The sequence below is a fragment of the Rhinolophus sinicus genome, linkage group LG01 (genome assembly GCF_036562045.2).
Source record: "Rhinolophus sinicus isolate RSC01 linkage group LG01, ASM3656204v1, whole genome shotgun sequence".
Lineage (NCBI taxonomy): Eukaryota > Metazoa > Chordata > Mammalia > Chiroptera > Rhinolophidae > Rhinolophus > Rhinolophus sinicus.
The window spans coordinates 44,377,451-44,399,164 of NC_133751.1; the positions used below are offsets into that span (position 1 = coordinate 44,377,451).

The 21,714-nt window shown below is 38.8% G+C and overlaps 1 protein-coding gene across 2 annotated transcripts in view; it reads right to left on the reverse strand.

Annotated features, from left to right (window-relative positions):
- GNB4 (G protein subunit beta 4) overlaps window positions 1–14,382 on the reverse strand; it is a 39,808-nt gene extending 25,426 nt beyond the window's left edge. The window contains exons 1-2 of one of the 2 annotated variants that reach the window (XM_019751977.2): window positions 14,086–14,382; window positions 11,552–11,653 (exon numbers count right to left, since the gene is read on the reverse strand). The gene's annotated coding sequence lies outside the window, so the exon portion shown is untranslated. The remainder of the gene's footprint in view (window positions 1–11,551; window positions 11,654–14,085) is intronic. The other variant, XM_019751987.2, reaches the window with a different exon arrangement.
- Between the last annotated feature and the right edge of the window lie 7,332 nt (window positions 14,383–21,714).

Consider the following 21,714-nt stretch of genomic DNA (forward strand, 5'->3'; position numbering starts at 1 on the left):
TAAAAACTAAGTGTTTAATCACAAGGTCTTTAAATCAGTAATTTTCATATTAAATTTTTTTTAAATTATCCTTTAAATCAAGTAAAGAGAAAAGGGGAAGAAGTCTTTGAGGTAAAGCTGACAAAACCTAAAATTACAGTAACATCAAGTGCTGCCTGATGCCGAGTGCATTCTTTAAATATAGAATGGCTATATTTCTATTTTTCAGTGTATCCTGTTTAAATTCCTACATACAGATATACAGAGATATTTTTATCTATAGTCCTAAAGTACATAGCAATGACACGATCTCGACCTATTGTCAATCCAAATTATCATGTGACCTGTTCTTCCACTCAACGAACATGTATATAACACCTCCCCTGCACTAAGCACAGAAAAACACCGGCCCCAATCAGAAAAGATAAGTAATAATAAGTACATGAGGATGTAAGTGCTAGAATAGAGCACACATTTCAACTATGTCACCAAAACCAAATGCTTCATGAGAATGTCGCTGAAGTCAGAAGACTAAGGATTTCCCTGAAACTTTAAGCAATACACTTGAAATTACTGTCTGTGAATCCACTGAAATCATTTTCAGTGTGCTTGTATCTTTAGCTGTACTACCTCTTAAAGTGACAAGTTCTATAAATTTACTGTCAGCTATGTGAAACAGCAGCGTAATTCCTTTTACTTAGTCCTAAAACTACCTTCTCTAAGTCAAGATCCCTCTAATTTTAGGATTTCTAAGACTTTGTGAACCAAACATTAGGAAAATAAATTATGATTATGTAAATTACAAATCCTAACCGTGTCAGCCTGTCTTTTCTCATATAACTCCTCTCAAGTATTATCACCTCTTGGATTTTTTTGATAGGATCATGTGAGGTTCATCCTGTATCACGAAGTCACAGTCTTTTTTTTTAAGTCACAGTTTTGTATCACCTTAAAGTCACATTATTTGCTTTTGTTTTACCAGAAGTAACCCCTTAAATTTATCAGACTTGGTTACATACTACACTCAGTCATATCTTTAAATGAATCCCATTGCTAAAGGATGAAAATACGGCAACTGAGGATATCAGAATTTCATTTAACAAATATTTATGAATGCCTAACAGGCATCACAATCTAGTTTATTTGCTGACTTGGCTTCATAGGAAAATGTGACCTGTGCAATTAACATATTCATGACAAGATAGCTACAATTCCATGTGTTCACAGCTTTAATAAAAGTAAAATATCTCAAAGTTACCAATAATAAGTAGAAGGTACCAATTATACTTAGCACTCAGTGTCTTTCTCCCACTGCAGATTTCCTTCTCTCTAACATAAAGCCATAATGCCTAGACACGAGATAAAACTTTGGAGGTTTTACTAATTAAAAAGCAAGTGTACCTATGTGATCTTGGTCTGAGATGAACAGATATCCACCACTGCTACTTCAGGATCACACTTTATTTAACAAAATACCATACAATTGCTATCTTGGGTTTAGACCAACAGCTAATTAATAACCAAGACTAGCTCTTTGGGATTCCACTTCACACCCCACTCCCTACCCCCACCACTAATCTTCTCAAAATCCATCAATCAAAGGGGGCTTATCTCTACCAGATGGCTTGAACAGTGTATTCATTTTGAATTACACGTAGTCACATTTAGTTTTATTCTACTGCTCCGATTTTCCTACTGATGTTTTCATCCTGCAACACTCAGTAGCACATACACCAGCCTTAAGTGAACACACATTTCCCTTCTTGCTTTACCCTCCCTTCCTACCGTCTCCTTATCACCTCTAACAACTTCACAAACATGTTCCCTCACTAAAAGATTAGTTAGCACAGAACCCTGGGTGAAAAAATACATACCAACATTTCTCTACTTCTTTATATATTAAGGCATGGAGTAATCTTTGTGTGTTTTTAAATGTTTTTCCCCCCAAAAGCTTCCCTAGTGGCACATGAATAATTAATAAATATAATGAAATCCCTTGTTGGTATATTTTAATTCCCATAAAGGTTAACATATAACCATGAAAACTAATATCTAACTTAAAAATTTTTTTTAAATACAAATTGCTTTTGCTTTTTATACCATATGACAGGAGACAGCATTTTTCAAAAAGTTTATCCCCACCCCCTCAACAGCTTCCCTAGAGGCCCATTTAATAAGCAATGCACACAATGAAGATCCCTTATTGACAAAATTTCCATTTCCTTAAGTAATTAGCTGTCTACCATTTTCCATTTAAAAACATAATTTATAGAAGTCGAGGAAGTAAAAAAATGTTTTAAATTACTTCTTTATAAAAACTGGTCACTATAATAAGCCTTGTTAAGTATGCTAAATATACTGTATAATCTATGTTACATGCCAGATAGACAACTTCATTCAGCTTAAGCTGCATTACTGAGTTTTAATTTCACATTACCAATTAGTTAAAGCCCAATTTTTGTATTGGAAACAATTCCTAAGTAAAGGTGTCTAGGTGGAGAACTCATAAAAATTGAAGGGAAGAAAAACTGAGCCGAGCCATTGCTAAATGTTACCATAACAAGAACATCAGAAATTCCCAGGTAAAGAACCCAGAGATGATTAGCTCTTTGAGCACAGGGACCACTGTCTTCATCTTTGTCCCTCCCAAGGTACTGTTCTCACTTTATGCTACAGATGCTATCAATTTCTCTATAGTTAAAATTTATTACAAGTTAGATAATAAAGAAGAAACAGTAAGGCATCTAAAAATATGGCATTTTTGAATAGGTAAGAATGAATGTTTAAAGACAGTCATTACCCAATTGTTTATATAAAAAAAATTACAAATATAAATCAATAGGAGAATAGGTATGGTACACCCATACAATGAAATGTTATGTAGCTATAAGGAAGAGAACAGCAGAGCTCTAAGTACTTGCAAAGATGCCAACACTAATGATACCCCCTAAACAGATGCTCCCTTTGGGGTTCCAACTGTAGGATAAGCAGCCCGGTGGGAGTTGACCCTTACCCAGCAAAGTATATACTAAGTTTCCTTGGTAAAAATTGTAAGGTACAGGAACCAACCCTGCTAAAACCAAACTTGGGAAAACATTTTTAAGCTGTATACTGCTTTAAATATAAATGTGGACATAAGAGAAACTTTAACATTATTTTAACAAGCCAGTAGTACACGAGTGTTGAAATCATTTAACGTGATTTCCAGTTCAAAGCAGATTAAATAAGAGACAGTTCTCAGCAATTCGGGAAGAAAAAGCTCTCCATAATGCATACTGGAAAAGTGGTACTGGGGAACACCCAGTATTGAGGAACTTAAAAGCATTTCTTGCCCGTAACTATTGCACCAAAGGAAATTCTCTGGTACCTATACTATCCAGGAGCATTAGCAGGAAGGTGGTGAGGCATGATAACTAAGAGTGCTGCCTTTGCTACCCAACTGTTGGGCTTTGAATACTGGCATCTCCACTGGCATGTTAACTGACGTGTAGAAAATCAACAAACATTAACTGAAATTATTACAGTTATGAAAAATATGTCTTTGAACTAAAGATGAAAAATATTTAAAATATTTTAATAGAAAGAAGTATATTTAAACAGGAATTATTTTAAGTAATCAAAACATTTTGGAACTAGTCTTACTTTTTTTATCCTAAGCTACGTACCTCTTTAAATCTAACTTTTGCCCTTTTGCTTTTCCTTTTTTCCAATCGTACTATGTTTAACATAGAAGCTCACCGAAAAGTAAAAATTTCAAATCCTTGTAATTTACAAATTAATAATCCAGTTTGTGATCAAGGTTCTTTCATTTTTTCTTCCTGTTGACCTACTCTATTCATTTGCTGCTTATTAGTATTCCTCCACTAGAGGGCAGACAAAAGAAAGATGAAGTTAGGGAAAACAAAGTTGGTTAACTTGTTAGCTTCCAGAGAAGCTTTAGCAATGTCACCAAAAAACTTTAAACAGCACTAACGTTATAAGATTTTCTGAAACAGTCTTCTCCATTTGAAATAGGAGTAGGCAAAACACAGCAAAAATGTTGGCAAACATTGATTCCTGTATCCATTCATTCATTCAACAAATATCTGAGTTCCAAACACATGCCAGGCACATTCCAGGCTCTAGGGGTTCAGCAGTAAACAAAACAAACAAAAGTTCCTGTTGTCATGGAGCTTTATTCTATATCTGTCTAAGAGAAAGATAATGAAGCACATAAGTAAATAATAATTTCAAGTACAGATAAACACTATACAGAAAAAATACTGCCAAAAGTCAGAGGGTGACACGGAAGGCTATTTTTAAATAAATTAATCTAAGAACTGAATGAAATGGATGAAGGAGTCATGCCTTAAATGGGGGAAGAGCACTCCAGGCAGAAGAAACAGTAAATGCAAAGGCCACCAGGCAGAAACGAACCCAGCATGCTGCATCAACAGCAGAGAGGGTGGTGAGGCGGGAGGGAAGTGAGCAACCACAGGATCATGTAAGCTCCTGACCTTAGTAAAGGCCTCCTATTTTATATCCCAGTATTGGGTTTGGATGACTCAGTGATATCATCTGATTTGACTTACATCTTTTAAAGTTCATGCTGGCTGCTGTGGGACAGTAGCTGGAAGTTGAAACACTAGTCGTTCAAACCAGGAGAGATGATAATTTGACACAAGAGTAGTGGCCGTGGAGGTCATAAGAAATAGCCACATTTGGACTAATTTTTAAGTTAGAGCCCCTAGTGCTTGCCAATAGAGGAATAGATATAGGATGAGTGAAACAGGAATTAAGGATAACTCGTAGGATTTTTAGCATGAGCAACTGATGGATGGTGGTACCCTTTGCTGACGTGCAGAACAGTAAATAACCACAGCCAGTGAGGCAGGATGAAAATAGGAGTCAGTGTCCCAGAAGCCAAGGTGGGGAAATGCTTCAATAAGGAAGCAGTTATCTGTCACATATCTATCAATCAAAAATGAGGCTGGGGGATCTAATTTGACAAGACTGACATCTCTGGTGACCTTGAGAAAAATGGTTTCATGGTATATAGAAGGGATGAAGTCTCTCTGGAGGGGGTTCTGGAGAAAATGGGAGACGATGAGTTGGGGAGTAGACAGTGTACGTGAAACCTTTCAAAGATTTTTTGTTTTGTTTTGGACACATTTAAAATTTTATTTTTAACTTTTCATTTTTTTAAATTTCAAACTTAAAGTTGGAAAAAGTAGTATAGTAAACACTCTTGCACCCTTCACCTAGAATCACCAATTTGCTTTATTACTCTCTCTATATATGTAATAACTATTATTGTGTATCCATTTAAGAGTAAATTGAAGATATTTTGACCCTTTACTCCTAAATACTTTATTGAGTATCTTCTAAGAGCAAGGGAATTCTCTCACATAACCACAGTACAATGATCAAATTCAGGGAACTGAACACTGATTCAAGACTATTATTTAATATCCAGTATATACTAAAATTTTACCCATGTCCCAGTAATGTTCTTGAGCAATTGAACTTTTCAATCCAATATGCAATCCAGGATTATGCGCTGCACTTCATGGTCAGGTCTCTTGCACTTCCCTCTAATCAGGAATAGTTCCTTTGCCTTTCTTTGTCTTTCAGGACGTTCACATATTGGAAGACTACTGACCAGTTACTTTGTAGAACTATCCTCAGTGAAAGCCCCTCAATTGTTTCCTCATGATTAGATTTTGTTATGCGCTGTAGAAATACCACAGAAAAGTAACGCTGTCCCTAGTTCAAGCACATCAGGAGGAACGTGTTTACCCTTGTTGGTGATGCTAACTTTGATCACTTGGTTGAGGTGATTTCCTCACTGTAAAGTCACTGTTTCCCCTTGGTCATTCATTGGAAACTATATTATTAATATTGTTTTCCCCATAAAACTCTCTATTACATGGTAGCATTTGCCTGAGTTAATATTACCATGATAGTTGCAAACCGGTAACTTTTCTATCATTCCTTCTGCATTTTTTATTGGCAGTCTATTCGACAGTTTCCCCTTTTCCTTATTTTATTTACTATGGACTTGTGGATTCTTACTTTATTCAGTGAGTTATAATCCATTATTAACATAATTCATATTTATTCTCAAATTTTCCCAGATTTGGCCATTCAAGCTAGTTCCTATTTCCTTTTCATATGCTCCCATCAAGTTTTTTTTTTTGAACAGTTCCTTATTTTGTGTCCTAGGCTGCTCTTTTTATTTTCCTTAAAAATTTTTATTAAAATATAGTTAATATACAATATTATATTAGTTTCAGGTGTACAGAATAGTTATGCAACATTTATATACCTAAAGAAGTGATCACCATAAGTCCAGCAACCATCTGACACTGTACTATACTATCACAATATTATTGACTATATTCCCTATGCTGTACATCACATCCCCATGACTTATTTTCTACCTGGAAATTTGGACCCCTTATTCTCCTTCACCTTCTGCCCCCCACCCCTTTTAGATGTTTCAGTTACAGCTGACATTCAATATTATTTTATATTAATTTCAGGTGTATAGCACAGTGGTTTGACTTTTATATAATTTAAGAAATGATCCCTGTGACTAGTCTAGTACCCACCTGTCATTATATATAGTTGTTACCATTTTACTAACTGTATTCCCTACGCTTTACATTACATCCCCGTGACTATTTTGTAACTATGAATTTGTACTTCTTAATGCCTTCACCTTTTTTACCGCTCCCCAGCCCTCCTCCCATCTATAACCCCAATAAACCTAGTATCCATCTGACACGTACATAGTTTACTACAATATTAATGACTATAGTCCTTATGCTATATCCTACATCACCATGACTACTTTATAACAACCAATTTGTACTTCTTAATCCCTTTTGCACCCATTCCCAACCTCCCTCCTGTCTGGCAACCATCAAAATGTTCTCTGTATCTATGAGTTTGTTTCTGTTTCGTTTGTTTATTTTGTTCTTTAGATTCCACATATAAGCGAAATCACATTGTATCTCTCTTTCTCTGTCTGACATACTCCACTCAGCACAATATCCTTTACGTTCATCCATACCACGCATATGCAAGAACCCATTCCCTTTCATGGCCAAGCAGTATTCCACTGTATATATGTACACCTCCTCTTTATCCATTCATCCCATCGACGGACACCAGGCAGCCTGCCCATCTTGGCCATTGTAAACAGTGTTGCAATGAACATATGGATGCTCTCGTCCCCTTGAAGTAGCATTTGGGTTTCTTCGGATGATAACCCAGAATTGGGATAACTGGGTTCTTCTTTGTCATTTGTTATAGCCTTCCTTTTGAAGTTTATTTCATCTGGTATAAGTTTTCCTACCCCAGCTTTTTATTCTTTTCTTTTCCATTTCATGAAATATCTTTTCCCATCCCTTTACTTTCTGTTTGTGTGTCTTTTGATCTAAAGTGAGTCTCTTGTAGGCAACATGTGTAAGGATCTTTTTTCTTATCCATTCAGCCACCCTATCTTTTGACTGAAGCATTTAATCCATTTTCATTTAAAGTAATTGTTGATAGGTATGTAATTATTGCCATTTTATTATTCATATTTTTTATTTTTATTATTTTTTTTGTCTTAAAGTAGTCCCTCTAACATTCCTTGTAATACTGGTTTGGTGGTGATGAGCTCCTTTACCTTTTTCTTATCTGGGAAGCTCTTTATCTGTCCTTCAAATCTAAATGATAGCTTTGATGGGTAGAACAGGCTTGGTTGGGTCCTTGTTTTTCATCACTGAATATTTCTTGCCAGTCCCTTCTGGCCTGCAAAGTTTCTGTTGACATAACAGCTGACAGCTTTATGGGTCCTCCCTTGTAGATAACTACTTGTTTTTCTCTTGCTGCTTTTAAGATTCTCTCCTTGTCTTTAACCTTTGGAATTTTAATTATGATTTGTCTTGATGTGGACCTCTTTGGGTTCATCTTGTTTGGGACTCTATGCATTTCTTGGGCTTATTTATATATTTCCTCTGCCAGGTTAGGAAAGTTTTGCCATTATTTCTTCAAATAGGTTTTCAATTCCTTGCTCTCTCTCTCTCTCTTCTCTTTCTGGTACCTCTATGATGCAAATGTTGGTATGCTTGATGTTATCCTGGAGGCCCCTTAAACTCTACTCATTCTTTTGGATTCCTTTTTCTTTTTGCTGTTCTGTTTGTGTGTTTTCTGCTACCTTATCATCTAAGTCATTGATTTCATTCTCTGCATCATCTAATCTACTGTTGATTCCCTGTAATATATTCTTCATTTCCATTATTCTATTCTTTATTTCGGACTGGTTCTTTTTCATGTTTTCTATCTCCATTTTTATGTTTCCTATCTCTTTGTTCTCCCTGAGATGACTGAGCATCTTTATAACCAGTGTTTGGAACTCTACATCTGGTAAATTGCTTGTCTCTATTTTGTTTAGTTCATTTTCTAGAGCTTTGTTGTGTTCTTTTATTTGGGAAATGTTTCTTTGTCTCCCCATTTTGGCTGCCTCCCTGCATTTGTTTCTACGTAGAGCTGCTATGCCTCTTGGTTTTAGCAGAGTGGCTTATGTAGTAGATGTCCTGTGGGACTCAGTGGTACAGTCTCCCTGGTCACCAGAGTCAGGTATCTGGTGGGTTGTATGTGCCCTTCTGTTGTAGTTAAGACTTTATTGCTATTTGCACATCAATGGAAGGGACTGACCCTCAGTCTGATTGGTTGTGAGGACTGGCTGTGACTATAATGAAGGAGCTGCTGTGCAGGGGCTGACCCTACAGAGCAGGGTTCACTTTAACAGGGCTCTGGTGAATGTCCAGTCTTTCCTTTGGGTGTGTCGTCCTTGGAGGTGGCTGGGTGATGGTCTGCCCAATCTGAAGCTGGCAGACCTGGGGCCTCCAGGAAGGGGGCCCACTGCAGGCCAAATTCAGCCACAGTCTGTGGTCTGCCCAGGGCCACCTGGCATGAGCCACAAAGCAATCCAGAGATGGCTGCCACCCGCACTGTATTTGGAGGTGCCTTTGGAAGCCAAGCCATGAAACAAGGACAGTTGTCACTAGTGCCGGGCTTAGGGCTTCTCACCTAGAGTTACAGGACATGCTGAAGCCAGATGCTGTTTGTTTGGGTTTTGAACCTCTGTGAGATTTTAGGAAATTCTGAAGCATGAGCCTAGGCAGGCCGTTTATACAGAAAAGCCACTGGAAGCAGTGTGGGTATGCCTGAAAGTTGGGTGAGGTGTGGTCTCAGGGAGTCACTAGGGCAGAGCAGATGAAAGGTGACAGCCACTTTGATGGAGATGCAGATGTGGCATCTGTCTGCATCTGCACACAGGCAGGAGGAGGGCTTAACAAAGAAACAATGGCTTCCACCAGCTCCTCCGTCCGGAGCTGCCGCTCCAGCCCTCACCCTGAAGCTAGACAACTCAGTTCTTCCTCGTATGTCCCTGGCGCCTTTTGAGCTGCTGCCCCAGCAGCTGTAGCTCAGAGTGAATAAGTCCACCAGCGAGTAAGTCCATGCATTGGGCCCTTTAAGAGGAGAGCTTGGGAGTGCAGCTGCCCTCTGTTTCACTCAGCCATAATCTCTGTTGGTTTTCACAGCCAGAAATTATGGGGATTTCTCTCTCCAGCACTGAAACTGTGGGCTGGGGAGGGGCTGGGACCCCTCGCTCCTCAAGGGGGGACCTCCACAGCTGAGATATCCCTCCCTATTTTTAACGATCACATGCAGGTGTGGTACCAGCCTGTTCTGCGTCTCTGACCCTCCTACCAGTCTCAAGGTGGCTTCTTCTGTATGTCCGTAGTTGTAGGACTTCAGTTCAGCTCGACTTCAGATGATTCTCAGTAATGGTTGTTCTGTGGTTTAGTTGTAATTGATGTGGTCCTGAGAGAAAGTGAGCAGTGTTTACCTACTCTACCATCTTGACCAGAAATCAAGATGGTAGGCTCATCTTATACTTTCCTTGCCCCAGCTCTGGAACCAGCCATTTAGATCTGGGCTCTACCGTGTTTTCCCGAAAATAAGACCTAGTCGGACAATCAGCTCTAATGCATCTTTTGGAGCAAAAATAAATATAAGACCCAATCTTATATAAGACCCGGGCTTATATTATAGTAAAATAAGACTGGGTCTTATATTAGTTTTTGCTCCAAAAGACGCATCAGAGCTGATTGTCCAGCTAGGTCTTATTTTCAGGGAAACATGGTAGTTATGCTCACTGTTACTAGGGTGTCATTGTTTCTAGGCCCTTCCATTAGGAGCTAGGAAATATATGTTTATTTGTATGTATATGTATGTATGTATATGTTTAGCACAAGTTCATATTGATAACTCTAATTCCAGTCCAACACCAGGGAGTTCTTCAATGTCTTCTTCCATTTCATAATTTTATTTCCCTTCTCCCACAGTAAAAACTCCAGCTCCAAAAATATCAATAAATTTACTTATTTGCTGAATCCTACAATATACACAAAAGAGTTTAAGAACTGCTATGTCTCTACCACTATAAATAACAGCCTACTACAGGGTTCAAGATTTTTTTGGCAGCCCTTTTTATCTTTAGATTAAAGGTATATAGTAAAAGTCCTAAAACATACTTAATTCTTTTTTTTTCCCCCTCAGAGAGTTGATGTTATTCATTGAAATATAGTTGGTTCATTTGTTTCTTGTATTCAATTTTGGAGGCTTTTTTTTTCTCCCAACCTTGTTAATTTTATTTTTGAATATGTAAAACATTAACAAGTTTCCAAAACTCAAAACTATACAAAAAGGTATAATCAGAACAGTGTCATTCCTTCCATCATCCCTTTTACTCTGTTCCTACCCAGCCCTGTAGGTAACTAGTTTCTAGTTATCTCTCCTGTATTTATTTTTGTTCTGTCAAAAAATTATACTTTCTACAAGTGGAGCAGAGAAATGGGGCAGAATACTGGATCAAGGGAGAACTTTAAGATGGGAGACATCACAGAATGTTTGTGTAATAATGTAAATAATTCCACAGAAACTGAAATTGAAGCTGTGGGAGGGACAGAAAAATTACAAGGGAAATAACTGTCAAAATATTTTCTGGTTTAATTTTAGGGATATCTAAGGGTTCCCATAATCCAAAATAAATTGCCTTCCTGTTTGTAACCTTCCACATTAATGACAGTTATATCTATGACTCTAGAGAACCCACATTACAATGGGGTTATTATTTTGCAAGAATAATTAAGCTTTCACTACCTATTAATGTCAATGGAAGAAATTCTGCCCTAGCAATAGGGAGGTTTTGAACTCTGAGCTAGACATTTAACCAGGAAAAGAGAGGCAAGAGAAGAATGGCTTATGTGAGGATCTGTATAACAACACAGATGAATAGTAATGATCACCCTGGAAAAACAAAGCCATGTCTCGAGCATGTACTAGAAAATGTACAAATATGCTAATAATGTATGTGAATAACTGAGGATCATGCCTCATGCCCTGGCTCTAAGTCAATGTGGCACAGAGGACAGAACATGGACTTTAGAGACAGACAGGTCTGACCTTGAATCCCAATTGAGTTACTTAACAGCTACATAACCACTGGCATTCTCAACGGCAGTTTCCTTACCTGTAAAACTGGATAATGCCTCCTTTGCCAAATTACTGTGCGATATAAATAGAACAATGTATCACCCCTGATGCAGAACAGTTGTTCAATAAACAGATGTTCCTATAATAAATGCAGATTAAACCAGTCAGCAAAGGTAAAGAAATTATTCAGTCACTCTACTTCAATAACGTGCCGGAGAGAAATCAGAGAAATCACAACATCTCAGGCAGTATTTGGTAAGGACAGAAAAATGTCCAACACTTACTTCCAATTCTCAATTTTCAAAATGTCCCAGAGTCTATTTTTAAAGCATAAAAATATGTACTGGCGTACTGAAGCACCAATGATTTCAAAGAAACAATCCTGGGGAGATGTTGATCAAATGCTACAAACTTCCAGTTATAAGATGAATAAGTTCTGAGGATCTAACGTACACCATAGTGACTATAGTTAACAGTACAGCATTATATACTTGGGAGTTGCAAAGAAAGTAGATCTTAAATGCCCTCACCCTCCACATCCACACAAAAGTAATAATGTGAGGTGATGGATGTGTTAACTAACCTTATTGTAGTAATCATTTTGCAATATATACATGTATCAAGTCATCAAGTTGTATACCTTAAACTTACACAATGTTATATGTCACTTATATCTCAATAAAGCTGGAAAAAATACTACAAGAAGCAATTCTACAGGTTAACAAAGAAAAATGACTCAGACTAATCTCCTAAATAATGCCTATGGCTCACAAATAGATGAACCTAAATAGATCACAAGCCATATTGACTAATTTTATAATTTTATAAATGTGTACACACAAGAGAGTTAACCACGTTTAATAAAATAACATGTTAAGTTCTATTTCAGTTTCAAATTCATCTACAAACCAAAATGCAACAAGGAAAATCTTAAAGTGATCTTTAACCAAATGCTGAGATATACAATAAACTTTCAGGGCTGTGGACAAAAAAAAGAGCTCTGTAATAAATTTAAACAAGAGTAACCTCACAGGGTGATCTGATCAGAAATTCCTAACTAGGCAGGTCATGGTGGGTAGTTACACCTCAGGCCTCTAACTTACCTAGTAAAAGGTTATCTTTGTCTTCAGCAAGCCCTGTCCATTGTTTTTGTGCGTTTAGGTATCACACCTTTGAAATGCCTCTTTTTCAGACCCTCTCAATAGAGCACACAATCTTGTTAACTACCCTTAATCCAATTAGAGATTTCCCTGCCTTGCTTTCTCCCACAGGTTCACATAATATGTTCCCTCCTTAATCCCAAATATATAAAAGAAACTATAAAACTGTCATTCTCCAGGGCATTTGAGATCTTGCTTCCCAGCATGTCACCAGTTTGGCTCAAATAAGCTCAAATAAACTCTTATAAAAATTCTCTAAAGCTTTGGCTGTTCTTACATCAACAGAGCCTAGGATCAGTAATAATCCAAAAGCCCCATACTGAAATCTTGAAATGTGCAATGTCAAAGAGACTCAAAGCCTGCAATTTGGGGTATACCGAGCATCGTTTTCCTTGCAGACTAGATATGACTTCTCTTTCATCTTAAATAAGCAGTGTGTGCTCTATCTCTATTCTACAAGATGTACTTAAAGGTCACAGTCTTAGTTTGCAACACTGAGATGGGCTGATAACAAAGCGATCTCATCAACAATTAAATTCGAAAACCTCCCAATAGGGTGCTAATCCACATGCCAAGCTATTCTGCCAGTGGTGGAGAGGCAGAGGGATGCATCCACATCCTTTACTAAAAGAGAAAAGGAAGGAGTGGGAGAATGGGGAAGAGACTGAGATGCAAATAACAAAGCATTGCTTCTATAAACAAATGAAAGGCTGTTTTAAAACTTTTAGAAATTCAATCTTCCCTTACTGAACAGCAATAAACATCGAAATACAAGACAGTCATTTGTGTTTTGAAGCAGAAATGTGGAGAGAAATGGAAAACATTTTGTCATGTACTGAACTTACAAGTATTCAAAATCTAGTAATCTGCCCACCCTACCCCCAAAATGCTGGGCATCATATCATTTCCAAAACAAATTTAACACGAAACCACTGGATCATTTTTAGTACCCAGTGGAGAACTTTTATGAACTTTCCCAGAGCTGTCCAGGCAACAACCCTTCTGGGCAGTCCCGAATAACTGCTACATTCGGTGTAAACACGAGCTCCCTCTCCGTCCCCCAGAGGGGGTTAGGGGCGTAGAGAGGAGGAACCTGGGGGTCCTGAGACCAGGGATATTGACCGCCCCCTTGCTTCCCAGAGCCAGTGGACCGAGGGGCCCAGGAAGTGGTGGAGGCGGCGGCCGAGTGACCAGTCCCGCGCGGGAGCAGAGCGCGACCAAGGCGCGGGAGCCCCGTCTCTCCCTGGCAGGGTCTGCTGCTCGGAGCCCTCTGTCCCCGAACCAGGAGGGATCCAGCCAGTCCTGCGCCACCACCGGGCCGGGTTCCGCGGGGCCTCACGCCCCCTGCGGGACGCCGGGGATCCCCTGCGGGACGCACCCACCAGCCTCAGCTTGCGCGACCATCGCCTACCTGGCGTGAGCTCCGGCCCAGGTCGACCCGACGCTGCCTGAGTCCGCTGGGCACTCTGCAGCCCCTGGCGTTCGGAGCGGGCGCGCGGAGTTCAGCGCACCGCCGAGATCCGCCGGCCACACCCAGCAGCCAACTCCGCAGCGCGCAGGGGCTGGGGCGGGGACGTGGCTCGAGGCGCGAGGCACGAGGCACGAGGCGCGCGGGCCGGGCGAGGACGCGCCGCGGGCGCGCGCAATGGAGCGCGCTTGGCCTGGGCGAGGGGCGAAGGGAGCCTGCACCGAGAGCAGCTTCTGCTTCCTATTTCTCTCTGGTTTCCTGCTAAAGAAGAAAAACATGAATTCCCGGCAGTTTCGTTTTCTTGTCGGCGTGGCGCCTGGACGCCGGTTCATACTTCTGAGTAGCGCCCAAGTGGTGCGGCCAGTTTCCTTCCTGGTACCGCATAAGCCTCAGGAGGCATAATAAGGGGTCTGAGTTAGAAGACCCCAGGGCCCCGTTTGGATTTAATATTGTGGAATGCTAAATATAAGAAAGTAAACTGAAGCCCAGAGTCATAACAAAATTGCATTGAGGTCCCAGTTCTATCATGGCTAGCTGTGCGGCTGCATCCCGTCTCAGCGCCTCAATTTCGTCGTTGGAAAATAGGGATAATGATACTTGCCTCATAAAGGTGCTAAAATATTAAGTGAGATGATGTCCACACCGAGCCTGCCTGTAAATAAGTGATCAATACTTGGAAGTTATTGTTACTATTGTCACTGATGAAACCAGGCCTTCCAGATAACACTGTCAAGTCGCTCTTCTCTGCATGAGTTAAACATCATATGCATCTCAACCAACTTTTTTCATATTTCTCTGGATGTATTATGTTTAAAATGTCATTAAGTGAATGCCTCTACCCAATTTGCTTCCTCTGAAGTCAGTACCCGCCGGGAGCAGTTTTCCTCTCTCCACCCCCATCTTTCTTCTGAGTTAATTCCAGTTTGACAGACTGTTGCTATAGCATTCCTTCTCTGACGTCAAAGGATTTAAAGAAATAGCCCTGGGTAACGAAAACTGCAGAGGAGTTCTTTGTGGAGTTTCTGTGCTGCAGAAAGATTTGAACAATATCATAAGAGAACTTCAACACCTCCGCAGTCGTCTATTCCGTCTTCTTCAGCAGCTTCCCATTATCCCGGGGAATAAATCTCTTAGTACCTGAAAAGAGATGATGCCATGATAAGCACACCCTGATGGCGACTGTGAAAAAATGTGACCGTTTTGTATAAAGCCAGACCATAACAAAAATGGAAAACAGTCGTGAGGCTGTGATGATGAGGGCTGTCCCCCAAATTTTCATTTTTCCTAATGTAGCCTGCTTTTTTTCCATTGGGAAGAAAGGAAAGAAATGTCAAATCGTCTACGTATCAAAGTGTCAGAAAAATTGATTGGGATATGAGCATCTGTAACTGTTTATATGTTTTAATGATTAAATCCTCACCTTATTATTGTCTTTTTTAGGAGGAAACAAAGGGAAATTGTTATTTGAGGAGTGCCTATTAAGTACCAGGCTCTCTGCTTTCTTATATCCTACTTAATTCTCATAATGACCTTACAATATGTGTTGTATCCCCATTTTACAGATAAGGAAACAGAGGCTTAGTGAGATTAAGTAATGTATCTAGAGTCCCATAGGGAGTGGCAGAGCCTTATGTGGAACCCAGATTGGATTGACTCCAAAGCCCACTTTAGATTTGTTTCTGTCTTGTTCTTGGGCACTACCACTTAACAGATATTATGGGGCTTCCAGAGGTGGTTGGGTTAAGATTATTAGTTGAAGAACAAGTGACTGGTATGTAAGAAAACCCAGTGGAGAGTACTAAAACATTCTATTCCAGAAAAGGTTGCGGGAAATATAAATCAGCAGCTTCTAAGCACAAAAATCTGAAAAGATGTAACAAGAATTGTACTGACCTTTGAAGATTTGAGAATAAATTACACAAAATGATGGCTTTAACCTTCTTGAAAATTCGATGTGGACAGAAAAATTACTAGAAGAATAAAGTTCCCAGAACAATAAAGGAAAGTTCGATCATTATCCAAATTAGTTCACTTCTAAGAATATTATATTTCTGTTTTGCCACATCTGCTGCATATTTTTCTGAAAAGAACAGTTACTTGTTAAAGGATAAGCCTGTATTGCAAATCTGAAAGTGGAGCTGATGAAAAGAATTTCATTAACAACAATAATTACCTAAGAGTACAGTAATGCATCTAAGTGATCCAGCAATTAGTAATTTTTCAAGTGATAATGTAATCCATGTAGAAAAAAGGAGCGACAGAGAGAGAGAGAGGTACTGTTAATATTTTTTGAAGACTGCTGATTTGTGTAGACAATTGTAGTGATATATTCTGCTTCTAGTGAATAAACCCAATGTTCTTATGTTTAGGTGCCACTGGACGATATTTAGATATCATCCCATGTTCCCAAATTAGGCCCATGTTCTCAAATTCTAGTTTGTTAAGAGAGGATGGTGGAATTCCTGCTAGAGAAACTTTGAAAACAAAATCCCTGACCGTTTCATCCTTGCATTCCCTATAATGTATAACAGAATACCTTGTACATACTAGGTACTCAGTGAATGAACGAACAAATGAATGAATGAATGCACATGGCTACTTATTTTACTCAAATTATCTTTATGCCTAACCCCACGCTCATTCCCTACTTAGAATCATAGAAAGAGGAGAGTGATCATTATTTTTCTGAAAGTTTAGTTGCAGTTGTTTTTGTAGGGTGTTTGCTCTCCTGTGATCAAGTTCGGAGAAGCTTTGCTCTCGGTCCTGTATTATGTACATAGATGAATCTGAATCCTGGTCTCGGTGAGTTATGCTGAAATCCACAATGCTATAAATTCGTAATCCCTGCTTTTGAATCATACCCTAGAAATGGTCTGTTTCTTTCTGAGCCTACTTTGTTCTCAGAGAATGCCAAGTGTATTATGAAGAGCAGAACCATTAAAGTGTACAGTTTTCCAGTATTGCCTTGTTATACATGTTGTATGCATTTCAATTCTATTTTATTCAGGACAAGGCCAAATTATATATATATATGTATATATATATATATATATATATATATATATATATATATATATATATATATATATATATATATAATATTAGAACTAAAGTAGCAAGTTTTCTCCAAACTACAACAAAATACGTTTTAAAGTATTAAATGGAAATTGTCTAATAGGATCTACAGTAGATTTCTCCAAGGACGTGGGAAGCGATCCCTAAGTAGATTCAGTAAATAGTAAGTTTATGGGTCTTTTCAGGCATCCTTGATGCCCAGCAGTCATGTCGAAAGCCTTCCTTGTACTCCCACACAATATATTTTGATAATTAACCATTTTACAGCTTATATTTGAGCCCACCTTTGTTGTCTTCTATTGACACTCCTGACAACAAATCAGTGATAGCATCTTTCTTGTATCTTTCTACTCAGGGGAACTAATGGCAATTTGGGTCTCTCGTCTACATGCACATCAGTGAGCTTAGGAAATTGCTGTATTTGAGTAATGATGTCTGTTACAATCATGGGAGAGGGAAGTAGAAGCACCCAGTTGTAGATTTGCTGCTCTAGGTCCTGTGATTCAGGTCTCTGGAACCTGTTACTGGTAAGGGACAGGCAAAGTGAAAAGACTACTAAACTGCATGTCAGAAGATCTGATTTAGAGCTTTGGCTCTGGTACTAAATAGCTGGGATCTTGAGCAGATCACAACCCGTCTGCATTCTGTCTTATTCAATATATGAAATGAGAGTTCTGGATTCTAACGGGATTGGCAACTGTCAATGATGACATCACTCAGTACTATGCCCGATGTATAACTTCACTAATCAGTCCTGCACTCTTTCCCTTTAAGCCTCATCCCCTCACAAGAATTCTTGTGAACACCACATGCCAGGAAAGCACTCTGATGTTGGTGTTGATAAGTGAATGAAAACATTACCTATTGCTGTGTAATGTACCGCCCCAAAATGCAGTACATTAGAACAATAGCAATCATTTCTTTTGCTCATTAATATTCAAGTTGGGCAGGGTTTGGCAGACACATGCTTGTCTGCTCTGGGCACTGTCACTTCATTTGACTCTACTTTCGAGATGGCTCGCTCATATGGCTGGCAAGTTGGTGCTGGCTGTTAACTGGAAGATCAGCCAGGGCTGTGGACAGAGACCTCCATTCCTCTTCACATAGGCCTTTCCATGGGTTACTTGGAATGCCTCATGCTACAGTGGCTGGCTTCCAAGAGCACATGCTCTAAAGGCACAAGGAGGAAGTACATTGCATGTTTATGACGTAGCCTCAGGAAGCACATATTACAACTTCCACCATATTCTCTTGGTCTAGGCAGTCACAAATTCAAATGATAGGGACATAAACCTCTTGATGGAGGAGTAGCAAGGTTCTAAAAGAGCATGTAGGCTGACAAATGTTTTTACAGCCATTTTGGAAATACAATCTGCCACAAGCGTATTCGCTAACACTGAATTAATCGATGAATGTAACAATATAAGATTCTGTTTTTCCATTCCTTCCTTCCATTTAGCATTGACTTTTTTTTTCATTTATGCTACTGTGCTCTGTCCAATAGATATTTCAAACAATGGAAAATATCTTGTTTTCCATCCTAATTTGTTTTTTTGTTTTTTTTGGCTTTGCTTTCTTTTTTAATTTTAATGTTTTTAATTAGCATACTATAAAATTGACCTTTTTCTTTGGTATGCAATTCTATGATTTTAAACACATATATAGATTCGTGTAACCACCACTACAATCAGGGTACAGAACAGTTTCATCACCCCCAAAAAACTTCCTCATGCCATTTTATTGTTACTATTACTACTACTACTACTACTACTACCTCACTTCCCTCCCCTAAACCCTAGCAATTGTTCATCTGTCCTCCATCTCTATAGCTTTGTCATTTTGAAACTTGTATAAGTGAAATAATACCCTATGAAACCTTTTGAGACTGGTTTATTTCACTCAGCATAATACCTTGTTCCTTCTTATTGCTGAGTAGTATTCATGATACAGAGATACCGTAGTTTGTTTATCCATTCACCCACTCAAGGATTTTCAGGGTGTTTTCCATTTGGGGGCAATTGTGAACAGAGTTTCTATAAAGGCTCATGTACAGGGTTGTTGTTTTTTTATGTTAACATATGTTTTCATTTCTCTAGGGTAGATAATCATGAGGGGGATTGTTGGGTTCTATGGATAGTGTATGTTTAACCTTATGAGAAACTGCCAAATCATTTTCCAGAGTGACTGGTCCCTGTTTCATTCTCACCAGTAACGTGTGGGAGTTCTAGTTGCTCTGAGTCCTTGTCAGCTCTTGATATTGTCAGTATACACATGTTTTAATTTTAGTCATTCAGATAAGTGTGTTGTGGTATTTCATAATGGTGCTTAATTTTTTAAATCTTCTGTAGCACCACACGTGCATGTTACCTCTTGTCTTTCCCTGTCCTGATCCAGTCCACGCATTTCTGTCAAACTGATTTTCCTTAAATATAGCACTAATTAGATTCTTTTTTTGGCTCAAAAAAACCTACAGTGGTTCCCAATCATTTACTGAATTGAAGATACATGCCTTGCCCTGACATGCATGGCCTTACATAATCTGGCTCCAACCTACCTTTCCAGGTTCATCTTTTACTATTTTACTCTATTTTTCACTCCACCTAGTTCTTTTGCTCTCTAAGAGTGGCTTCTTTGCCTTCTCATCTCTGTCAGTGCGGTTCCCAAAACTGGCTCTTCTGTCTTTCCTTCTGTGTCTCTGAAAAACCAAGAACTTGAGCGGACTGTCCTTGCCCCTCTGTGCCTGGAATATCACACGAAATACTATGCAATGTATCCCAGATACTCTCCCACACTTTTAGAGCACCCATTTCTCCTTCAACCAGTGTCTGAACACTAGAAGGCAAAGAGTGAATATATAGTAATATTATATTATACCTGTCTTAGGTGTTCTCTGAGAGATTTTTGAAACGTTTTTGAAATTTGATTTTAATGATATGGCAACTTTTCAAATGATTTTCTAATAAAGCATAAAGGGCTCTGATAGCTGTAAACAATATGTCACTTCCCTTCAGCAATGAAAGCTGAGAGAGAATAATGTAATAACATTAATAATTTCCTGATGGAAACAATTGCTTTGGTCTGATACCAAGCCACTTAGCCTGGTCTTCAGACTCTACTTAGAAGGTTAAAAAAAAAAAAAAAAGATGAAAAGGAGATATATAAATTAACTATTTTTCTACACATTTTTATTTGGTGGTAGAAACACTATTGTCAGTATCAGTAACAACAAACATTAACGAACCTGTTTTTTAGTACAAATCTCTAAGATTAAGGGTATGACTTTAAATGCCTCTGCTTGCTCCAAAGAATATTTAGGGGAAAAAGGAGTTATGAGTTCAGACTTCCTTAGCCATCTTCTCGAAGTAGACCAGGATATCCAAATCATGTTTCCAAAAGCCCATATAAATTCTAAGATAGTCAAATGAAGTTGTTAATGATAACAAATTCAGTTCTGGTCAAGTGTATGATGTACTCAAGTTACATTCTGCATAGCTTCCCTCTTATATAATTATGCCCATAATTACAGTGTCTGGAGCATAATATATAATTTTGTATGATCTAGAGGTTTACAATTGCATAATATTTTATGCCAAAATTTCACTGCTGGGGGACTCATGTCTTATCACTATATCTATAGTCCTAGGACAGCATCAGCACAAGTAGGGACCTATCAGTGTTTGTTTAATGAATGAATGGATGATGAATGAATGACTGACTGACTGAATGAATGAATGAATGAATGAATGAATGCAGAATTCTAAGGCGAGGTCACTGGGAACTCCATTTATTCATTCATTCATTTATAAGTATTTAATGGGTTCACACACAAAAAACACGGTTTCTTCATTGCTATTTAGGAATGCATAGAATCAGGCTAACACAATGCTTGATTCAGCATTAATGCGTCTACGAATGGTGGTTTTTGGCAGGTGAGGTTGTCAAGCTGGGGTGGAAGGAGGGCACAGGTTCTAAGGGTTGGAATGGTTTTTACTTTTCCTTCGCTCTAAGGTAACACACGAGCCTTGAACTACTTCAACAGTTTACATTCCCTTTTGTTGTCATTTTGGTTCTTAATGTGATGTGGGGAGGGCCAAGGGGGCTGCTGTAACATTTTGCCATCCACAGGACAGCAGAGAATAAGGGCTTTTAGAGCAATTCACTCTCCTTAGGGACCAAGGATGGAGGAAAACTATTGGGCAGAACCCAGCTTCTGTTCTCATAGTGTGTGCTGAGTGCACTAACGGGCGTAATATCATTACCTGTTTTTAAGTCCTCTGTGGGAAGACCTAGCTTTTTGCATTTGAACCAGAAATATAAGCAGGGTGATGATGGTCTAAATAAGAGCTGCTGTGCTCTTCTCTAAAGTACCTGGAGGGGGGGAAAAAACAACACTTAGGACTAAATATCTAAAAATGTGTATCTAAAATGCTCTAAGAACAAAGCAGATTTAAGACTTTCTCTAATTGTACAAAGGAGGAGATTTAGGCTTAGAAAGAG